The sequence below is a fragment of the Crocuta crocuta genome, unplaced genomic scaffold (genome assembly GCF_008692635.1).
Source record: "Crocuta crocuta isolate KB4526 unplaced genomic scaffold, BGI_CrCroc_1.0 scaffold1503, whole genome shotgun sequence".
In the NCBI taxonomy this organism is placed as follows: domain Eukaryota; kingdom Metazoa; phylum Chordata; class Mammalia; order Carnivora; family Hyaenidae; genus Crocuta; species Crocuta crocuta.
Genome location: NW_027532816.1, coordinates 14,455 through 34,096, shown reverse-complemented (window position 1 = coordinate 34,096; position 19,642 = coordinate 14,455). Strand labels below are relative to the sequence as shown.

General features: G+C 35.9%; 2 pseudogenes; both read left to right on the top strand.

Moving 5' to 3' along the window:
* Positions 1-13,439: 13,439 nt before the first annotated feature.
* Positions 13,440-14,397, top strand: LOC144245663 (olfactory receptor 2T5-like; annotated as a pseudogene).
* Positions 14,398-17,824: 3,427 nt separating this feature from the next.
* On the top strand, positions 17,825-18,782 carry LOC144245664 (olfactory receptor 2T5-like; annotated as a pseudogene).
* The last annotated feature ends 860 nt before the right edge of the window (positions 18,783-19,642 follow it).

Here is a 19,642-nt window from a genome sequence, read left to right as displayed (position 1 = left end):
GCAAACCATGAGAGACTCTTGAATGCTGACAAAAACTGAGGACTGATGGAGGTGGGGGGGAGGGGGGGATGGGCATGGAGGAGGACACTTGTGGGGATGAGCACTGAGTGTTATGTGGAAACTAATTTGACAATAATCTATTTGTAAAAAAAAAAAAAGAAGAAGGCTCTCTCAGTGGATTCTGCGTCCTTTTTCTCCCAATGTCTCAGGTTTTGTAAGGTTCCAATGGCTTCAGATCTTTTCTGTGTGATGTATGGGCGCGAGTGCAAGTACGGAGCTCCTTACTTCTCCGCCATCTTGCCCTCTCTCTCCTCAACACACAATTTTAAACATTGGATTAAATAATAAATCACAAAGGAAACTTAAAATTTACTGAAAATAAACACAAAACACAATATACCAAAACTCATAGTACACATATGCTAATATTAAGAAAAATTAAATATCTCAAATCAGCAACCTAATGTTACAAGTGGAGAATTGGAAAAGAAGAAATTCAGAATTGAAGAAGGGGGCGCCTGGGTGGCTCAGTCGGTTAAGGGTCCGCATTTGGCTCAGGTCATGATCTCATGGTTTGCGGGTTCGAGCCCCGCATTGGGCTCTGTGCTGAGAGCTAGCTCATTACCTGGAGCCTGTTTCAGATTCTCTATCTCCCTCTCTCTCTGACTCTCCCCTGCTCATGCTCTTCCTCTCTCTCCCTCTCTCTCAGACATAAATGAAACATTTTTAAAAATTTAAAAAAGTACTTAAGAAAACAAAATTGAAGAAGGAAAGTAAGTATAAAATTACAACAGAGATGAATGATATAGAGAATCATAAAATAATTTTAAAATATCAGGGTAATGCTGGTTTCGTATAATGAATTTGGCAGTTTTCTTCCTCTTCTATTTTTTACTGAATAGTTTAAGAAGTGTTAACTTTTCTTTAAATGTTTGGTAGATTTCACCTGTGAATTCATCTGGCCTTGGAATTTTGTAAATTGGGAGATTTTTTTATTACAGATTCAAGCTCCTTGCTAGTAATTAGTATGTTCAAATTTTCTATTTCTTCCAGTTTCCATTTTGGTAGGTTGTATGTTCTTTGGAATTTATTCATTTCTTCTCGGGAGTCCAATTTTTTTACATATAGTTTTTACATACAGTTACATATATACAACTGTTTATATGTCTGTGGTGTGGGCTTTTATTTCTCCTCTTTGATTTATAATTGTTTTTATTTGAGTCCTTTCTCTATGTTTTTTCATAAGTCTTGCTAGAGATTTATACAGTTTGATTATCTAGGGGCATCTGGGTCACTCAATCAAATCCGACTCTTGATTTCAGCTCAGTTCATGTTCTTGCAGTTTGTGAATTCAAGCCCTGCATCTGGCTCTGTGCTGGCAGTGGGGAGCCTACTTTGGATCTTCTCTCTCCCTCTTTCTCTGCCCCTCCTCCACTAGAATCATCTCTCTCGATGTAAATAAATAAACTTTTAAAAAATGAATAAAATTATAAATTTTGTTTATCTTTTCAAAAAATCATGTCCTGGTTTCAGTCATGTATTCTACTGTTTGCTGTTATTGTTGCTTGTTTATTTGTTTGCTTGTTTTGTTTTGTTTTAGTTCCTTTTGCATTTATTTCTATGCTCATCTTTATTATTTCCTTTCTTCTGCTTGTTTTGGAATTTGTTTGTTGTTCATTTTCTAGTTCCTTTAGGTATAAAATTAGGTTGTTTAATTGAGATTTTTCTTGCTTCTTGAGGTAGGCATGTGTTGTATAAACTTCTGTATAGGACTGCTTTTGCTGCATCCAAAATTTTGGAATGTTGTGTTTTAATTTTCATTTGTTTCCATGTGTTCTTTGATTTCTTCTTTTATTTCCAGGTTGACTCATTCATTACTTAGTAGCAACTTATTTAACATATTTGTGTTTTTCCAGATTTTTTCTGGTGGTCGTTTTTTAGTTTCATAATGTTGTGGTCACAAAAGATGCATGGTTGGGGTGGCTGAGTGGGTCACTCGTTTAAGCATCCAACTTCGGCTCAAGTCATGATCTCATGGTTCATGGGTTCGAACCCCGCATTGGGCTCTGTGCTGACAGCCAGCTCAGAGCCTGGAGCATGTTTCAGATTCTATGTCTCCCTCTCTCTCTCTGACCCTCCCCTGATCACACACTCTCTCTCTCTTGCTCTCTCTCTCAGAAATAAATAAAACAAAAAATTTTTAAAAGATGCATGGTATGATTATTATAATTTGTTGAGACTTCTTTCATGGGCTAATATGTGATCTATTCTGGAGAATTTCCTGTGTATACCTAAAATAATGTGTATTCTGCTGTTTTAAGGTAGAATGTTCTAAATATATCTGTTAAATCCATTTGGTCCATTGTGGCACCAGATAAGGAAACCATGTGAGAGAGAGAGAGAGAAAGAGAGAGAGAGAGAGAGAGAGATGGAACTACAGGCAGATATACCTGATGAACATAGAAAAAACAATCTTGAAAAAAATACTAGAAAACATAATACAATAATACATTAAAAGAGTCATTCACCACTATCAAGTGGAATTTAGTCCCAGTATACAAGGATGGTTTGATATTCACAAATTAATGTGATGTATCACATCAAAAAAACAGATGATTTTTAATAATGTGATCATCTTGGGGCGCCTGGGTGGCTCAGTCAGTTAAGCGGTCAACTTAGGCTGAGGTCACGATCACATGGTTCATGGGTTCGAGCCTCACATCAGGCTCTGTGCTGACAGCTTAGAGCCTGGAACCTGCTTTGGATTCTGTGTCTCCCTCTCTCTCTGACCCTCCCCCACTCATGTTCTGTTTCTCTCTGTCTCAATAATAAAGAAAACATTAAAAAAATTTAAAAATGTGATCATCTTCATAGATGTAGAAAAAGCATTTGACAAAATGCAACATCTATTAATGACAAAAAACTCTCAACTAGATCTACAGGGAACATACCTCAATATAATAAGGTTTATATAAGTAAAATCCACAGCTAACATCATCCTTAATGGGGAAAAGTTGAGAGCATTTCCCATGTCAGCAAAAAGACAAGAATCTTCACAGGGCACTCGGGTGGCTCTGTTGGTTGAGTGTCAAACCTCTGTCCTAGTCATGATCCCACACTTTGTGGGTTCGAGACCCGTGTTGGGTTCTGTGCTGATGGCTTAGAACCTGGAGCCTGCTTCAGATTCTGTGTCTCCCTCTCTTTCTGCCCCTCCCCCACTCTGTCTCTCTGTCTCTCCAAAATAAACAAATGTTAAAAAAAAAAAGGATCTTCACTCTCATCGTGTTTATTCAATATAATACTGGAAATTCTAGCCATGGCAATCAGACATAACAACCACCCAAATTTAAAGAAGTAAAACTAACTATTTGAAGATTACATGATACTCTATTTAGAAAACTTGAAAGACCACCAAAAATACACTAGCACTGAACACAAATTCAGACATGTCACAGGATACAAAATCAATGTACAGGAATCTGTTGCATTTCCATACAATAATAATGAAGGAACAAAAAGAGAAATTAAGAAAAGTATCCAGTGTACAATTGCACTAAAAATAATAAAACACCTGGGAATAACCCTTATAAAGACGTGAAATTAAGATGACATATAGTAATGGAAAGACATTCCATGCTCATGGATCAGAAGAAAAATATTTTTTAAATGTTTATACTACTCAAAGACATCTACTCATGTAATGCAATCTCTATCAAAATACCACCAACATTTTTCACAGAGCTGGGACAAACAATACTAAAATTTGCATAAAACCACAAAAGTCCATGAATAGCCAAAGCAACCTTAAGAAAAATAAAAAATAATCTGGAGCCATCACAATTCCCGATTTTAACTTACATTCAAACACTGCAGTACCAGTGTGGTACAGGTACAAAAATAGACACAGATCAATGGAACACGAAAAAAAAACAACAACCTACAAACGAACCCTCAACTCTAGAGTCAATTAATCTTCAACAAAGCAGGAAAGAATATCCTATAAGAAAAAGACAGTAGCTTCAAAAAATGGTGTTGTAAAAACTGGACAGCAACATGCAAAAGCATGAACCTGGACTACATTATTTCATGATACACAAAAATAACTTCAAAGTGGGTTTAAGACCTAAATGGTGACCTGAAACTATAAAATTCCTAGAGGAGACCACACGCAGTAACTTCTTGTACATCAGCAACAGAAACTTCTTTCTTGATGTGTCTTCTGATGGAAGGGAAACAAAAACAAACCAACTATTAGGTCTACATCAAAATAAAAAGCTTCTGCACAGTGAAGGAACAATCAACAAAACTAGAATAAGTACTAAAGAATATCAGGAGATATTTGCAAATAACATCTTACAAATGATTAGAAACCAAAAAATATAAAGAAATTTTAAAAACTCATCACCAAAAATGAAATAGCCCAATTAAAGATTGACAGAAGACATGAACAGACATTTCTGCAAAGAAGTCATCCAGATGGCAATAAACAAAATGAAAATTAGTTTACTCAAAAGGATCAGCAAAATTTGCAAATCTTTAGCTAACTGAAATAAAAAATAGGGACAAATCCAATGACTAACATCAGAATAAATGTTAGTGCCTTTCTACTAAGCTCAGAGAAATAAAAATGGTTGTAAGATAATATAATGAACACGTTGTATAAAACAAGGATATGTTAGATTAATTGGTCAAGTTCCAAGAAACACAAAACTAACCAAAACCACATAATCAAATCACACACCACAAAAAAAGAAAAATCTATATATTCCTATAATGAAAAGAAAATCGAATCAGTAACTAAAAAATATTCTGGCAAAGAATAGCTTGGGCTTGAAAATTTCATAGACAAATTCTGCCAAACATTTACAGAAACACTGATCCAACACTCAAACTATTTCAAATAATTAAATAGGTAAGAGTAGTCTTTAAGCCATGTATGAGCCTAGAGTTACTTTGGTAGCAAAGTCAGACACACACACACACACATGCACACAAGGAACACACACACACACACACAGGAGAATATCCTTATGAATTTCGATAAAATCAGTACTATCAAACCAAATTCAGCAGCCTACACCATGACCAAGTGCATTCTTGGAAAAGTCACCTCAATATATGAAATCTATCAGTGTAATATGTCACATTAACAAAATGAATGATAAAAACAAATGATGTTAATTGATGCAAAATAAAGCCATTTGACAAATTCAACAACATTCAGTGATAAAAACACTCAACAACTAGAAATACATAAAACTACTTTAACATAATAAAAGTGATATGTAAACAACCCAAAATTAATATTTTCCTCTAAGGTGGAAAACAAGGTAAGAATGTCAACTTTCACCACTTATATTCTACATTGTTTTTGGAAGATTTAGCCAGAGATTTTAGGCAAGACAAATAAATGAAAGATCCAATTTGTAAATAAAATGTGTTAGAAATAATATACATTTAAAAATAAGAGAATTCAAACTCAACACAGAGAAATAAATACATTTCTATACACTAACAATGATTTAGATGACAAGAAATTTAAAAAGAACACAATTATATTTACAATAGCATCAAATGGAGTAAAATATTTAAGAATTAACATAAGCAATGAGGTGATTGGCACAAAAGAAACTACAAAACAATTTTTGAAAGAAATTAAGTGACATAAATAAATAAAAGCACATCTTAGGTTGATGCATTGGAAGACCTAATATTGCTAAGATGCAAATAAAAACCAAAACAACCTAAGTATTTAATATAGTGCCTGTCCACATCTCAATGTTTTTGTCTTTACAGAAATAACAGTTGTCATCCAAAAATTCACATGGAATACCAAGAAGAACCAAATATTCAAAGGAAAATATTAAAAGAACAAAGCTTAAGAATGCACACTTCTTAATTTTTAAACTTACTACAAAATTGCTGCAATAAAAACACTGTGGTACTGACCGAATGACAGACATATAGAGCAATAGAATAGGGAGCCCAGAAATAAACTCACATATAAAGGTAAAATATGTACGTATGTATGTATGCATGCATGCATATATGTATTTAACATGTTTATTTTGAGAGAGAGAACTTGAACAGAAAAGGAGCAGAGAGAGGGTGAGAGAGAATCTCAATCAAGCTCCATGCCCAGTGTGGAGCCTGACATGGGGTTTGATCTAATGACTATGAGATCATGACCTGAGCTAATATCAAGAGTCAGACACTTAACAGCCTGAGCCACCCAGGAGCCCCTAAAGGTTAATTATATTTAATAAGGAATCAAAATTCTTAAATAGGGTAAGGAATTAATGTCTTTTCAACAAATAATGTTGGAAAAAATGAATAAAACACGAAAGAATGGACTTGGAATTTTATCTAATATCATATGCGTAAATTAACGCAAAATAGATGAAAAACTTAAATGTAAAACCTAAAACTATAAAATTCTTAGAAGAAACCATAAAAATAAACTTAGAAGAAAAATTACATTGGCAATATTTTTCTGAAATTACTCCAACATAGGCAACAACAAAAAAGTGAAAACTGGACTTCATCAAAATGTAAAATCTATGTGGATTGATAGTAACTATTAATAGGGTAAAATGCCAACTCACAGAATTGGAGAAAATATTTTCAAATCATATAACTGACAGAAGATTTACAGACAACTGCTAAAACTCAACAACACAAAAACACAGAACTTGATTATCAGTGGGCAAATAATTTGGATGGCAATATCTCTGAAGACGATATGCAAATGGATAATACGTACATGAAGAAACTCAATATCATTAATCATTAGGGAAGCACATTCAAAATAAAATGAGACATTGTCTCAAATTTATTAAGATATCTCAATCAAAAACACAGAAATAACAAGTGTTGAGAAGGATGTGGAGAATTTAGAAGTCTTGCCAACCATTGGTAAGACTATCAACTGGTATAGCCACTGTGGAAAATAGTATAAAACTCCCTCAAAAATTCATATACAGGCTTATCATATGAAACTGAATTCTAATTCTGGATAAATGCCCAAAAGTATGGACAGCAGGCTTTCTAACAGATATTTGTACAACCATGTTTATGACAACTTTATTCACAGTTACTAAAAAATAGATATATCCATTGGTGAATGAATGTATAAGCAGAATTGTAATACATAAGGTGGAATTAGTCTATCTTAAAGTGAAGGGACATCTGAAATATGTCACAACATGGATCAACTCAGAGGACATCATGCGAAGTAATAAAAAAAATCACACAGATCATGAAGTCTAGTATGATTCTATCTGAATAAGGTACTTAGAGTAGTAAAAATCATACAGAAAGTAGAAAGGTGGTTTACTGGGGTTACAGGGCATGGTGAAATAAGTAGTTATGTTTAATGGGTATAGAGTTTCAGTTTTCCAAAGTGAAAGAAATTCAGAACTCAATGGTAGGGATGGTTGGACAACAATCCGAATGCACTTAATATCATTGAACCACTTAAAATTGTTGAGATGGGAAATTTTATTTTATGTGTGTTTTAGCACAAAAAAGGCACAATTAGAAAATTAAATTCGACATTAAATCAAGTTATATTGCAAGTGAATGATGGAAGAAAGTGTACAATAAAGAATCTAGTTTAAGAAATAAAACAGGGGTGCCTGGGTGGCTCAGTTGGTTAAGCGTCCAACTTCAGGTCATGATCTTACATTTTGTAGGTTTGAGCCCCACGTCGGGATCTGTGCTAACAGCTCATAAACTGGAGCTTGCTTCAGAATCTGTATTTCCCTCTCTCTGCCTCTCACTTGCTCACGCTCTATCTCTGTCTCTCAAAAAATAAATATACATTTAAAAATATTAAAAAGTAACCAAACAAATTAACAAAGAGGAAAAAAAAGAGGGAAACAAACTAAGAAACAGACTTTTTTAAAAAAATGTTTTTTATTTATTTCTAGGAGAGAGAGAGAGAGAGAGAGAGACAGCGTGAGCAGGGGAGGGTCAGAGAGAGAGGGAGTCACAGACTGAAACAGGCTCCAGGCTCTGAGCTGGCAGTCAGCACAGAGCCCAACGCGGGCCCCGAACCCACGAACCATGAGATCATGACCTAAGCGAAAGTCGGACGCTTAACCGACTAAGCCACCCAGGCGCCCCAAAACAGACTTTTAACTATAGAGAAAAAACTGATGGTTGCCAGAAAGGAGGTGGGTGGGGAGATGATAAAATGGATGATGGGAATTAAGGAATGCACTTGTGATGAGCACTAGGTATTGTATGGAAGTGTTGAATCACTAAATTGTACCCTTGAAACTAATATTACACTGTATGTTAACTAACTGGAATTCAAATAAAAACTGTATTTATTTATTTATTTATTTATTTATTGAAAATGTTGATTTAAAGAGAAAGGGAGAAAGCGTGAGCAGGGGAGTGGCAGAGAAAGAGGGAGAGATTGAATCCCAATCAGTCTTCATTCTCAGCAGGGAGCGCAACACAGGATTGATATCAGTGTCCTGTGATCATGACCTTAACAAAAATCAAGCGTAAGATGTTTAACCAACTGAGCCACCCATTCACCCCTAAAAGTATATTTTAAAAAGATTTGAAACAGCCAGATGTGAAAAACACCAACTTAATTTTAATCTCCACCACAGTACTGATTAGTGATGTTGCTATTAGATTAATTGAGTTGAGTTTCACATTTTATAATTGTGAAGATAATATAAAATAACAATAACAATATTTTACAAATTTTACTGAAGATTAAAAGATTAATGAGGAGATATATATACAAATATATGAAAATGCATTTTGTGGACTAATAAAGGTTACATATAAACTAAATATATTTTACAGATAAGAAATGATTAGTAATGATGAGATCTGAAGCCATCGTTAATATTGGTAAAAGTTTTGATACACATTACATTTAACAATTTTTTAAAGTTATAAAAAATACAGAAGAACACCACTTTGATATCTATTAGCATCTGTAGCTGTATTTATTACATGGTTCTTCAAAGTCCCAAGTGGATTTCTCAACAGAATCCTTTATTCACTCCTCTTAGCAGCATAGTAAAGCCAGGGATGATGTCACTTTCCTACTTCTCTTTATATACTTAACCCAGAAATACTCTATTTACCCATGTAGGTGAGGTGCACAATGTCTTCTGATGATGGATTTAATCAGACAGGTAGGCAGAACTGCAGGAGCAAAAGGGTTAATTATTCTTGACTTGTTCTGCTCTGGTCTTTCTAGTAGTTCTTGACACTATTTCCTCATTTTTTCCTCTATTATCTATTTTTAATAAGAAACAGAAGTGCACTTTTCCTCCTTAAACTTATTATACTACTTATGTACTCAATTATATTAAGAAATGAGTTTTAAATTCTTAATTATTGATGGAAAAACAGAATATGTTTTTCCTATATTGTTGAATTATTTGTCCCCAGAAAGTGAAATTTTGCAGAAGAAGAGTAACTAATTTTATTCAGGAGATAATTAATTCTGGTAGTTAGAATACTAAAACAAATATATTAATTATATTTATGTTTTTCTGTTTAAACTAATAACAGTTTCCCTAAAATCAAATTATAAATTGTGAGGGGAAGACTGTATCTAAGGAAAAGTTACAAGCTGTAGATTCGACTCCTGGTGTGGGATGGTCATCTTCAGCTTAGCTGTGTGATGTTGGCTCTCCCAGGAATCTGATTTGGTTTTTAATTAGTACAAGGATAAAATAAGATAAATACCTAATAGTCCTTTGGGGGAAATAAAGCATACAAAGCAATAGAAAAATTGGTAGAATATGCTCAGCCTCAAATGAAAATTCAATATTTTTTGCTACCATTTAATATTATTATCTCCCAACTTAAATACTCAGTAAGCTGTTTACATGAAACTCAAGCAATTGGATAGAGAGAAGTAAGAATGAATAAGCAGGCAAGTTGCCTTGATGGTACAAGATAGTACTTCCTCTGTCAGGTGTTCTGTGTAGGCTGTTTAGTGTGGCTTGATCACAGTCACCACTATTTATCAAAGCACATTACTGATCAGCCCAGCAACCCTAGACACCCTCCTGCTTTTCATTTATTCATTCAGCAAACTCTTTCAAGGCCTTCAATGTGCTAGCCACCATGCTGGTTTTTAACTCACTTTAACCACAAGTATAGACTAGGTCAACAGGTGTGTTTTGCATTTTATTTTATTGTTTTTAAATGTTTCACAAAGTTCAGATTCCATCTGCTAGTAAGATTTGACAGATATATATATTTATACAGTGAGTTTCACACTTGTTAGATATTTATATTAAGACATATAAATCAGGGTTATATGGCTCAGTCAGTTAGGTACCAGGTTCTTCGTTTCCACTTGTGGTCATGATGTTTGTGGGTTTGAACCCTGCCTCCAGTTCTGCACGGACAGCAATGGGCCTTCTTGGAATTCTCTCTCNAACCCACGAACCGTGAGATCATGACCTGAGCGAAAGTCGGACGCTTAACCGACTAAGCCACCCAGGCGCCCCTCTCTCTCTCTTTTTCTGCTCAACCACACTTGTGCTATCTGTCCCTTTATGTTTCTCTCAATATAAGTTAATAAACTTAAAAAAAAGACATAGAAATTATTTGCTGTGTTGTCTACTGTTTCAGCATCCTAGAGCATAGGACTATTAGTAAAGACTTTTAAAATTTAACATTTAATGTCAGAAAATTAAAAAGTTACAAAGTTCTTACTGTCCATAAGAAAAAATGTGGAAGAAGCTGTTACTGTTTGTTTTTCAGAAAGGCCAGATGTATTCTGTGTGTATTACTTTTTCATTGCTTTGTAGCTGTTTTAAGATTGTGCTTTAAATAAGATTTATATAATATTTTCCTTACTAGTATAACCGTGACCTTCTTAAAAGTAACCAAGTTTAATTTTTTAGTGTTTATGTATTTTTGAGAGAGAAAGACAGAGCATGAGCAGGGGAGGTGCAGAGAGAGGGCGAGACACAGAACCTGAAGCAGGCTTAAGGCTCTGAGCTGTCAGCAGGGAGACTGAAACAGGGGTCAAACTCAGGGACCACAAGATCATGACCTGAGTGGAAGTCAGATGCTTAACCTACGAAGCAACTAACCTACTAAGTGCCCCTAAAAGTAATCAACTTTAATTCTTCTTGATTATTTCAGGGACACTTGTGTGGCTCAGTCAGTTAAGCACTAAGTTCTTGGTTTCCGCTAGGGTCATAATATCACTGTTTGTGGGGTTGAGCCATGCCTCTGGCTCTATGCTGACAGCAAGGGCCCTCATTGGAATTCTGGAATTCTTTCCCTCTCTCTGCTCCACCATGCTCAGGCTCTCTCTCTCTCTCTCTCTCTCTCTCTCTCTCTCTCTCTCTCTCTCTCCAAATAAGTTAGTAAACTTAAAATAAAAAGATATACACCAGACATTGCTAGTGAAGAGAAGAAAACAGTGAATTGGAGTCGGAGATTTCCAAGAGTTGCCCAATTTTCTTCTCAGTATGTCAATTTCCATGAGAAATTATTTGCTATGTCCCTGAAAGCATATTATGTTTGGGAAAACAAAACAAATAAAGGTAAATGGTAGTGACCATATAAATCCAAATTCTTTCTTCTGATATTAGAGCTTTAAGAGATTAATTTCAAACTGGAGAAGTATGTATTATGCAGAAATAAGATGAGCTTCTTGGAGTGCCTGGGTGATTCAGTCAGTTAAGCATCAGACTTCACTCAGGTCATGATCTCACTGTTGGTGGATTTGAGCCACGCATTAGGCTTTCTGCTCTCAGCTGGAGCCTAGGTGGGATCCTCTGTCTCCCCTGGTATCTGCTCCTCCCCTGCTTGTGGCCTCTCAAAAATAAATAAAAAATTTAAAAAATGAGATTCTCTCTAGAGCTTTGAACCAGAGCTAAAATTATATTTTATAGAGGCAACTAGGTGGCTCAGTCAGTTGGGTGTCAGACTTTAGCTCAGGTCATGATCTCATGATTCATGAGTTCTAGCCCTGCATTGGATTCTGTGCTAACAGCTCAGAGCCTGAAGCTCAGACACAGATTCTGTGTCTCCCTCTCTTTCTGCCTGTGCCCCATTCATTTTCTGTTTCTCTCACTCTTTCTCAAAAATAAACATTTAAAAATTACACATAAAATTATATATATATATACTTTGTAAAAAGTATATAAATATATATTACATGATCAAGTATATGTTTATTTGATTATATATCTGTGTATGGAATAAGCGTGTATCAAAATAAATAAACATACACACACTTATTCGAGTTATTGTAGCTACAGAAATTATCAATTCTTAAGTTTTAAATATATGAATAGTTGCTAAACCATGTGAAGTAATGGATCTTGCATCATAAGACAGTAATAGTCACAGCTATTTCTTACATTTATTCTTCATAATAATTAACATTGATATGAACTCTTAACAAAAAGTATATGTGTGTATCTGTATCTGGTAATCACTTTTATTATTTTCCCTCAATTGTCACCACACCTGAGCTCCAGAATTAAGCTTTTCCTTTGTTTTATATAGAGTGGAGAGAGAAATGGTGAGTAAAGGGGGGAAATTGAGTCTATGGTTGCTGAGATTCTAAGTATCTCACCTAAAGGCTCATAGGTCTCTAAAGGGTCATTCATGTGTGAGAAACTTGACCTTTCCCTGGCATGTGCATTGCTCACTCTACACAACCACAAAAACTTCACAGGGAAGCCTGCTCCTACAGGTAAAAGGGTCTCTAATATTTGGTATGGGTTTCCCCCAAATTATGTTTAATTTACTTTCTACTTCTTTTTTTTTTTTTAATTTTTTTTTTTAAGGTTTTTTTTATTTATTTCTATAGAGAGAGAGAGCGTGAGTAGGGACGCTTAACCGACTAAGCCACCCAGGCGCCCCAATTTACTTTCTACTTCTACCTTACATGGAATATACCTCCAAGAATCTTAAAAAATATTCTTGTAGGTACTCAAAGCACTCTTGTTAAATAAATTTAGACTTGTATCACAAAAATTTTAGAAATACAATTTCACTTATCTTTTTTCAATGATTCAATGATTTGCCCTGTTTGCTTAAGTTATTCTCTCTGTAAATACATGTTAATGTATGACATTATCTATCATGAAGACGTATGATATAAACTGTGGCAATTTCAATTAGTTACCAACTATTCTGACACACAGTTGTAATTTTTAGTTTTGTGATAAGTTCATTAAATCATAAGTGATTAATAATCCCCAATCCAAAGGCCCGTGGGACTTCCTCTTTTTAGTACAAGTTCGTGTACACAAACATTAACACAAAAACTTTCAGTAAGTATTTCTTTTTTCTTTTTTTCTTTTTCAGCAAGCATTTCTTAAATCATTTCAGGTGATTGCACTTCATGAATGACCCATTGCCTCCAAAGCTCTCCTTGGTGAATTTGAGGCCTACATGAACTTGGGTCTAGGTGAGCCCTCATGGACAACAAAACTTTGATGGTCAATGAAACTGGACAGTCCGATTTCATCCTGGTGAGAATTTTCAGTCAAAACACCCAACTATCCTCTGTGTGACTATTTTTATAGTTTTCTTGTTGGTATTGTCTGGAAACTCTATCCTGATATTTCTGATATACTCTGATTCTCGCCTCCACACCCCTATGTACTTTTTCATCAGCCAGTTGTCTCTCATGGATGTAATGTACATTTCCATCACTGTGCCCAAGATGCTTATGGATCAGGTTATGGGTGTGAATTAGATCTCAACCCTGGAATGTGGGATGCAAATGTTTCTCTATGTGACTCTAGGAGGTTCAGAATGTTTCCTTCTAGCCACCATGGCCTATGACTGCTATGTTGTCATATGCCAGCCTCTTCATTATCCTCTCCTCATGAATCCTAGGGTTTGTCTCCTACTGGCATCTGGCTGCTAGTTTCTGGGATCTGTGGATGGATTCATGCTCACATCTGTCACCATGAACTTCCCCTTCTGCAGATCTCGGGAGATCCATCATTTCTTCTGTGAGGTCCCTGCCATAGTAAAGCTCTCCTGCTCAGAGACTTCCCTCTATGAGACACTCATGTACTTGTGCTGTGTTCTCATGCTCCTTTTCCCAGTGACAGTCATTTCAAGCTCCTATTTTTTCAGCCTCCTCACCATCCACAGGATGAACTCAGCAAAGAATCAGAAGAAGTCTTTTGCTACTTGTTCCTCCCATATGACTGTTGTCATCCTTTTACGGGGCTGGAATCTACAACTACATGCTTCCCAGCTTTTACCACACCCCTGAGAAGAACATAATGGCATCTGTTTTTTACACCATACTCACTCCCCTGCTAAACCCTTTAATCTATAGTCTGAGGAATAAAGATGTCTCAGGGGCTTTAAAGAAAAATGTTGAATGTAGGAAATGTCTTTCAAGAAATTAGAAAATAGAAAATTTAGATGCTAATATATTTTCTTCTCTCTATACATCAGAACATTAGAGATTTATGCCAGTGACATTCTTATACCCTAATACCCAGGCATCTTATATCATATTTACAAACTATTTTATGAATTGCTTCAATACCAGAATTGTCTTTAATTCTAAACTCCTCTACTAAAATGTATTATACTGTTGTAATATTTTTATGTAACACTGACTAAAGATTATAGCTACACTTATTACATAGAAGAATATCCCCCATTATTATGAAATACATAATGAAATATTTACAGGATAAAGGTCTTGTGGAAGTATGAAATTTTCTTAAATGCAAAGAAGGAAAAAAGGATATAGAAAGAGAGGAAGGAATGGAGTAAAGAAGGGAGAGAGAGAAAAATTTAGATTGACAGAGAAGTGATGAAGCAGAGCACATAGAAGGTTAGTAATAGAATAGTCTAGGCAAAGAATATGTGTTTTTTGAACCTCTCTTATTCATGCTACTTTTCCACAAATTTGAAGTTAACTCCAAATAAATAGTTAAAACAGTCTCTCACTAACACACACACTTATATTTTGAGGTTTTATTCTGTATGATAGTATCATAAAATCATAGAAAACATGTAGATTTTAAAGTAGCTTTTTCTTACTGAGACAATCCAGTTAGCTTCCCGCATTTATTGGACATTACATTTATCTACATAGTCCAACCTTAGAGACATTTAGAGAGGATTAATAATTCTGTTATGTGGTATTTTTGAGATTCAGAATGTGTAAGTGATGGTGGAAAAATATTAATTCACAGTGGAAGGAAGACTTAGGGAAGTTTCATGCACAAGATGATTTCTGATCTGAGGTTTCTTTTCTTTTCTTTTTTAGTTATAATTAACTAACATATGGTGAAATATTGCATTCAGGAGTACAATTCAGTGATTCAACACTTACAAACAATTCCCAGTGCTCTACACAACAAAGGCCCTACATAATAATTGTCACCCAGCTCCCACATCCTCCCTCCATCAGCTCTCAGTTCTCTACTTTTTAAAAAAAATATATAATTTATTGGCTAACATACAGTGTGTAAAGTGTGCTCTTGGTTTTTGGAGTAGATTCCCACTACTGGAGTAGTTTATCACTTATATTCAACACCCAGTGCTCTACCAACAAGTGCCCATCAACCATTTTCCACCCTCCATTCCCCGCCCCCCCCGCCATCAACCATCAGTTTATTCTCCGTATTTAAGATTCTATATGGTTTGCCTCTCTCCCTCTCTGTTTGTAACCATATGGTCTTCTGTTAAGTTTCTCAAGTTCCACTAGAAGTGAAAATATGTCTTTCTCTGACTGCCTTATTTCACTTAGCAGGATACCCTCCAGTTCCATCCTTGTTGCTACAAATGGCAGGATTCCATTCTTTCTCATTGCCACACAGAATACTGTGGGCCCATTGCATATATAAGCCACATCTTCTTTGTCCATTCATCAGTTAATAGACATTTTGGCTCTTCCCATAAACTGGCTGTTGTTGAATGTGCAGGTATAAACATTGGGGTACATGTGTCCCTATGAATCAGCACTCTTGTATCCTTTGGATAAATTTCTAGTAGCACTATTGCTACTACTATTCTACTATTGCACTATTGCTGGGTCAGAGGGTAGATCTATTTTTAATTTCTTGAGGAAACTTCACACTGTTTTATAGAGCAGCTTCACCACATTGTATTCCCACCAACACTGCAAGAGTGCCGGAGGCGCCGGCTCCAGCAGGTCCAGGGGTCCCTGAAGGATGGACGGTGTCAGCGAGAGAGACAGTGAGAGAGCCCCGAGATTCTTTCTGATCATCAGGCAGGCATCTTTGTCCTGTCGGTTTTTGTGTCTTTATTTAAAGGTTCAGCAACAAGATGAAGTCAGAGAAAGGAATTTCTTACAATGGGAGGCCTTTTGTGATATCAGTTGCAGAATTATTCCGACCAAGGTAATAACAGAATGTTCTTAGTGAAAAACAGGATAACCTATAGGTCAAAATGTATATAGATAAGCTAGGAGTATTTTGTCTGGCTCTCAAAAGGATGAATGCTTCTGAATTGGTTTGTTTGTGGAAACTATCATGGGGGCCCTGAATGGGTCAGTCTTTTGCCCCTGGGTTATGTTTTAGCTACTCTTATCTATCCTTATCGCAGTTGCCAGTGTAAGGGAGGGTGTTTGTGGAATTTAGGCCTTGAGGAAGGGACTGTTATGTTTCACCAATTAGCAAAGATATATGTAGTAACTATGTTTTGCTCTTAAACCCAAAATAGGCCCTTTGTCTCAGGGCCAGGCTCAATTGTAATTCTTGTGTTCTTAACCCCCTAAGTCTCAGAACTGCAAGGCCCATAGGAAGAGCCTTTTGACAATCGCCCATAGAGCTTTCATCTAAAATCTCTTTTGTAAGGGCAGGAATATGCTTTTCTTTATGAGGTATCTGTATTCAGAATATGGGTCTGATATGGAATATTGTGAGGCCTGGTCAATACCAGCAGGCTTATATCCAACATGAACCAGTAGTAGCAGAAGGAGATACCAGTTTTCATTTCTCATGGCTGGAGCTCTGCAAACGCTACAATATCCTTGCTGTGACTGCCATCCAGAGAGGCTGGTGTGGCTCCTGGCACAAGAGGGTTCCTGTTTCCCCACATCCTCACCAGCATCTGTTGTTTCCTAAGTTGGTCATCTTAGCCACTCTTATTGGGGTGAGGTGGTATCTCAGTGTGGATTTGATTTCNAGGCTCTGAGCTGGCTGTCAGCACAGAGCCCGACGCGGGGCTCGAACCCACGAACCGTGAGATCATGACCTAAGCGAAAGTCGGACGCTTAACCGACTAAGCCACCCAGGCGCCCCAATTTACTTTCTACTTCTACCTTACATGGAATATACCTCCAAGAATCTTAAAAAATATTCTTGTAGGTACTCAAAGCACTCTTGTTAAATAAATTTAGACTTGTATCACAAAAATTTTAGAAATACAATTTCACTTATCTTTTTTCAATGATTCAATGATTTGCCCTGTTTGCTTAAGTTATTCTCTCTGTAAATACATGTTAATGTATGACATTATCTATCATGAAGACGTATGATATAAACTGTGGCAATTTCAATTAGTTACCAACTATTCTGACACACAGTTGTAATTTTTAGTTTTGTGATAAGTTCATTAAATCATAAGTGATTAATAATCCCCAATCCAAAGGCCCGTGGGACTTCCTCTTTTTAGTACAAGTTCGTGTACACAAACATTAACACAAAAACTTTCAGTAAGTATTTCTTTTTTCTTTTTTTCTTTTTCAGCAAGCATTTCTTAAATCATTTCAGGTGATTGCACTTCATGAATGACCCATTGCCTCCAAAGCTCTCCTTGGTGAATTTGAGGCCTACATGAACTTGGGTCTAGGTGAGCCCTCATGGACAACAAAACTTTGATGGTCAATGAAACTGGACAGTCCGATTTCATCCTGGTGAGAATTTTCAGTCAAAACACCCAACTATCCTCTGTGTGACTATTTTTATAGTTTTCTTGTTGGTATTGTCTGGAAACTCTATCCTGATATTTCTGATATACTCTGATTCTCGCCTCCACACCCCTATGTACTTTTTCATCAGCCAGTTGTCTCTCATGGATGTAATGTACATTTCCATCACTGTGCCCAAGATGCTTATGGATCAGGTTATGGGTGTGAATTAGATCTCAACCCTGGAATGTGGGATGCAAATGTTTCTCTATGTGACTCTAGGAGGTTCAGAATGTTTCCTTCTAGCCACCATGGCCTATGACTGCTATGTTGTCATATGCCAGCCTCTTCATTATCCTCTCCTCATGAATCCTAGGGTTTGTCTCCTACTGGCATCTGGCTGCTAGTTTCTGGGATCTGTGGATGGATTCATGCTCACATCTGTCACCATGAACTTCCCCTTCTGCAGATCTCGGGAGATCCATCATTTCTTCTGTGAGGTCCCTGCCATAGTAAAGCTCTCCTGCTCAGAGACTTCCCTCTATGAGACACTCATGTACTTGTGCTGTGTTCTCATGCTCCTTTTCCCAGTGACAGTCATTTCAAGCTCCTATTTTTTCAGCCTCCTCACCATCCACAGGATGAACTCAGCAAAGAATCAGAAGAAGTCTTTTGCTACTTGTTCCTCCCATATGACTGTTGTCATCCTTTTACGGGGCTGGAATCTACAACTACATGCTTCCCAGCTTTTACCACACCCCTGAGAAGAACATAATGGCATCTGTTTTTTACACCATACTCACTCCCCTGCTAAACCCTTTAATCTATAGTCTGAGGAATAAAGATGTCTCAGGGGCTTTAAAGAAAAATGTTGAATGTAGGAAATGTCTTTCAAGAAATTAGAAAATAGAAAATTTAGATGCTAATATATTTTCTTCTCTCTATACATCAGAACATTAGAGATTTATGCCAGTGACATTCTTATACCCTAATACCCAGGCATCTTATATCATATTTACAAACTATTTTATGAATTGCTTCAATACCAGAATTGTCTTTAATTCTAAACTCCTCTACTAAAATGTATTATACTGTTGTAATATTTTTATGTAACACTGACTAAAGATTATAGCTACACTTATTACATAGAAGAATATCCCCCATTATTATGAAATACATAATGAAATATTTACAGGATAAAGGTCTTGTGGAAGTATGAAATTTTCTTAAATGCAAAGAAGGAAAAAAGGATATAGAAAGAGAGGAAGGAATGGAGTAAAGAAGGGAGAGAGAGAAAAATTTAGATTGACAGAGAAGTGATGAAGCAGAGCACATAGAAGGTTAGTAATAGAATAGTCTAGGCAAAGAATATGTGTTTTTTGAACCTCTCTTATTCATGCTACTTTTCCACAAATTTGAAGTTAACTCCAAATAAATAGTTAAAACAGTCTCTCACTAACACACACACTTATATTTTGAGGTTTTATTCTGTATGATAGTATCATAAAATCATAGAAAACATGTAGATTTTAAAGTAGCTTTTTCTTACTGAGACAATCCAGTTAGCTTCCCGCATTTATTGGACATTACATTTATCTACATAGTCCAACCTTAGAGACATTTAGAGAGGATTAATAATTCTGTTATGTGGTATTTTTGAGATTCAGAATGTGTAAGTGATGGTGGAAAAATATTAATTCACAGTGGAAGGAAGACTTAGGGAAGTTTCATGCACAAGATGATTTCTGATCTGAGGTTTCTTTTCTTTTC